The sequence below is a fragment of the Tamandua tetradactyla genome, chromosome 9 (genome assembly GCF_023851605.1).
Source record: "Tamandua tetradactyla isolate mTamTet1 chromosome 9, mTamTet1.pri, whole genome shotgun sequence".
Lineage (NCBI taxonomy): Eukaryota > Metazoa > Chordata > Mammalia > Pilosa > Myrmecophagidae > Tamandua > Tamandua tetradactyla.
Genome location: NC_135335.1, coordinates 18,698,481 through 18,703,451, shown reverse-complemented (window position 1 = coordinate 18,703,451; position 4,971 = coordinate 18,698,481).

Genomic DNA, 4,971 nt, shown 5'->3' with positions numbered 1-4,971 from the left:
ACCCATTCCAGGTGAGCCTTGATTAGTTTACTGGAATCCTTTAAAAGAGGAAGCATTCTGGAGACAGCTGCAAGAACCATAAGAGCTGATGTGGCCAGAGACCTTTGGAAATGAAGACAGAAAACTCCCCCAGGGGAGTTTCATGAAACAAAAAGCCTGGAGAGAAAGCTAGCAGATGTCACCATGTTCACCATATGCCTTTCCAGTTGAGAGAGAAACTCTGAATGTCATTGGTTCTTCCTGAGTGAAGGTAACCTCATTTTGGTGCCTTAATTTGGACATTTTTATAGACTTGCTTTAATTTAGACATTTTCACAGGCTTAGAACTGTAAACTTGCAACTTAATAAATTCCCTCTTTTAAAAGCCGATTCTGTTTCTGGTCTGTTGAATTCCAGCAGCTAGCAAACTAGAACAATTGTATTTGTCATAAACCCAGGTAGGGACACCTGTTAGGAGGCTATTGTAATACCCCCAAAAAGGGATGGCCATGGCTTAAACTTTGATGTTCAAGTGGCGATGATAAGAAGTGGGAAGATGTGCAATGCGAAAGATTTAAAAATGACACCAAGATTTTTGATCTGAACAACTAGAGGTACTTAGAAGTCATATGCAGAGTGTTGAATGACTTAAATTTACGAATGATCTGCACCCCTCTCCCCATCCATGTGTTTATCCCATGGATGATTTGAATCTGAAGCATCTGTATGGCTTTGTCCAAGGACATTTAAGGCAACAGGGCAGCTGTGCTGGTGGTTACTGGACCCTGCAAAGCAGTTTATGCTTCAAACTGTATAGGTCCTGCTTAGCCAGCAGGGGGCAGCAGAGGTGGCTCAGCCACATAGAATAAGAACTTCTCACATCAAAACTTAAGTGATTATTTAGGTTGATTTTAAAGTTTTGGTAATGGATGGGGATAACAGTAGCATTACATTGTGAATATTATTAACAGCACTGAATTATATAAGTGCATATAATTAAAAGGAGAAGTTTTAGGTTGGTTATATGTTACTAGAATTAAAATTAAAAAATATAGTAAAGTATAACACAGTGAATCTTATTGTAAACAATGGTGTGCCAGTTTGAAAGTATTAGGTATACCAGAAAAGCCATGTTTTAATTCTGATTCCGTCTTGTGGGGGGCAGGCCTTTCTTTTAATCCTGATTTAATAGTGTAGGTTGCATCTTTTGATTAGATTATCTCCATAGAGATGTGACACACCCAATTGTGGGTGTTAACTATTAATTAGATGGAGATATGACTTCACCCATTCCAGGTGAGTCTTGATTAGTTTACTGAAGTCCTTTAAAAGAGGAAGCATTTTGGAGAACCTCAGAGATGACCGAGCCTAGAGAGCTGTCAGATGCCTTAGAACCTACAGAGAATTCACAGCAGAGCTGACACAGATGTGGCCACATGGAAAACAGAGTCAGGGATGTTTGGAGATGCTTAGAGCGCAGCAGAGGTCATCCTGAGATGTTAAGCAAGCTAGAATCTGGAGAGAGCCAAGGGAAGCCAAGAGATGAAAGCCAGCCCTGGAGACGCAGAGTGAGGAACCCCCACAAGGCTGAAAGCAATGAGCCCCAGGAGCAAGGAACCAGCAGATGTCAGCCCATAGCTACCCAGCTGACAGGGGTTCTGGACAGCATCAGCCTTTCTTGACTGAAGGTAACCTCTTGTAGGTGCCTTAGTTTGGACACTTTCACTTCCTTAGAACTGTAAACTTGTAACTTATTTAATTCCCCCTTTTAAATTCTGTTCCAGCTCTGCTGTATTGCATTCCAGCAGCTTGCAAACTAGAACAAGTGGACTCTAGTTAATAGTACAATTATTAAAATGTGAAAAAAAAATCTATGTAGTTGTCCAAATATAGTTTTTTTTAAAAAGAGCCTGGGTGCTGCTACATACTAATCTCTTCTTCATTCCCTTAATCAACTTTAGAACAGTGGCGCTAGGGGTTTGGAAGTGAGTGTGAGGAATAGGTAAACATTTTAGGATGATGAAATTATTCCACATGATAATACAATGGTGAAATAATGATATTATGCATTTATCAAAACCTATAGGAACTATAAAACAGAGTGAACCTCAATTTAAACTATGTACTTTATGTAATAATGTATCAATTGATATTGATAATGTGTAACAAAGCAAGTGTTACACATATCACATAATACAAGAAGCTAGTAATAGGGGGATCTGAGTGCAAGTAAGGGAGGAAAAGGAGAATTCTCTGGGATATTGTTCATTTTTCTGTAAATATAAACCTGTTCTGAAAAATAAAGTCAATTAAAAAATTTTTTTAAGTTAACTGACTCAGAATATTGTGAGCCTCTGAATGTAGGCTGTTTGGGATTTCAGGTGCCTTTAATTTATTGCATACAATTCAACTTCTGGATGAACTGTGGCTTTGGGTCATTATGGCGATACCCCATGTGAAATGAAAATATGAAGTGGGATGTTACTGTCTCTCCTGGTGTGTGTTCTCAGAATTGGGTCTGTAACCAACGATGTTGTTATTTATTCTTTAAAGGTAACAGCTTCATGCAACAGACATATTCAGCACAAGGATTAACAGCTTCATGCAAAAGACATATTCAACACAAGGATTATAGAAGCAAAGATAGAAGTGTGATGTAGTGTTTGATATCAGAATATTCAGTTGGAGAGGGTAAAGGGGTGGAAGTATAGATAATTTAACTGAATTAACAAAAAAATGTTCTTTGGAGTTACTGTTCTCTTTCTGTAAATGAATGAAGGAATGAATGAAAATAAGTGGTTGCTGGGGACCAAATATAAGACAGGTTTCTTTCATTTGAAAGCCCTTTTTAAATATTTCATTTTTAAAAGAAATCATCCTTTGATGGAGAGAGCTTTTGTGATTTTGCAATTTTAGGGGTTTCTAAACTGAGATCCAGGGGCCCGCAGGTACATGTAGATAGAATTGAGAGGTATCATGAACTTGGATGGTTAAAAAAGAAATCACATCTTTATTTTCATTAACTTTAAAGGAAATTTATCATTCTTTCAGCTATTAATTCTGCTTCCAAACTCATAAATGTTATCTAAATTTTATTTTATTATTATTGGGAGTATATGTTATTATTTTTATTTGACTTATTTCACATTTAAAAATTTTAACCTCATCTTCTTTGATTGAAAAACATAATGCTATACTCCTAAATAGTTTTGTGCTCGTTTATAATGAATTCTACTTCAAGTCCCGTTCATTAGTTTTTCCTCAATTTCTGGTTAGTTTGTTTGATGGTTTGAAGCTGTGTGTACCTCAGAAAAGATAATCCATTCCTGTGGGTGTAGACCTGTTATAGGAAGGAAGGTTATTTCAGTTGAGGTGTGTGCCCCAGGTGGGCTCAGCCTTCTTACTGCAGTTCGTTATGACAGGTGAAATTCAGAGGAGCACACAGAGAAGGTGAGAAAGAAAAGACAGAGAAGTTCAGAGAGAAAAGCCCGAGAAATCTGGGGGAACACCACCCAGAGGAAGAGAAAGAAAGGAAGCCACTGAAGCCAGAAGCTGAAAGGAAACCTGAGAGAAGAGAGAGAACAGCAGGTGTTTCCATGTGCCATGTGACAGAAGACCTGACCATTGCTTGCAACCTGTTTTCAGGAAGAAGGTACTGTCCTGAGGACGCCTCGATTTGGACATTTTCACAGCCTCAAGAAACTGTAAACTTGTAAGCTAATAAATCGCAATTATTAAAAGCCAGTCTATTTCTGGTATATTACATTTTGTCAGTTTTAGCAAACTAGAATATTTTGCTAGAACTTTTGTTCTCGTAGGTCATTGTTTCCTTTTACTCTTTTTTCTTTTTGTTTTCTACAATGGTTTTTAGAACTTGAATGTAGAGTAAGAGGAACAGTGGGATTTATCATTATAGAAAAGGAAAGTGGAAAATTCCCTATCCCAGCTGCCCTGAGAATAGGTGAACGCCAAATTCCCTAGCCTAATTAAAGTTGGGTTGCCAAAGAACACCACTCCAGGGAAGTTGGAGAAAAAGAGCAGACAACACTTTATTCGTTGTTAGAAAGTACTTGCAAACATTTTTGGAACAACTCATGCCATCTAGTTATTACATAAAGAGTTCTATCTTCAAAATATATAACCACTGAGTTTCAGTAAAAAAAAAAAAAGCCAACCTGAAATGCCACCTTTCATGAAGAGATAACAAAAGGTGGAATCCCATAATCTAAGGCTGATCCTGGAATGGAACTCCTGGTGGTTAAATCCCCATAAAAATCCTTGGTGGTCACACTACAATGTGCTATAGCTTTGCTTGATGCTTCTGCACCACCTTATTTTAGCACGTGATTCGTACTCAGAAAGTTTACTTTCTGAGGGGCTTGTGGATGGATGTTTCACCAAGCTAATCTTTGTCCACTGGCAATGTAGGGGAGTTCCTGAAGTGGAAGTGGGAGCATTAAATGTAGTCAGCTGCCTTTTTGCTGGCAGTTCTTCAAAACTTAAGACACTGTGTAGTAGGCAGTTTAGGCATATCTAAAGGTCAAGAAGCAAGTTTCCTGATGTCGCAGTTGTAAACTCTGTGGACACCTACTTCCTTCCCAAAATCAGTTCTCAGGAGTAAAGGATTCGGCAGAAACCAGGTTGACAATAGAATTTCCCAGCCTGCTGAAGTGAAAAAAGCATTAGGGTTTAGTGCATTTGCCAAGATATTTTGATACAGTCCTCTTGCCCTAAAGAGTCCTGTCTTCCTTTGAGGACCCCACAGAGATGGAATTTCTCCATTTTATGTGTGCCCTGTTCCAAATAGCCTGACAAAAGTCTCTATCCAGTTTAAGAAAGTAATATGTACCTGCAGTGGTTTGGAGGCTGTCTGTACTCCAGAAAGGATCATTTTCTTTTAATCATTCCTGTGAATGAAGATCTATTGTCGGTGGGACCTTTTGATTAGGTTATTTCAATTGAGCTGTGAATCACCTCATTCAAACTGGGTCT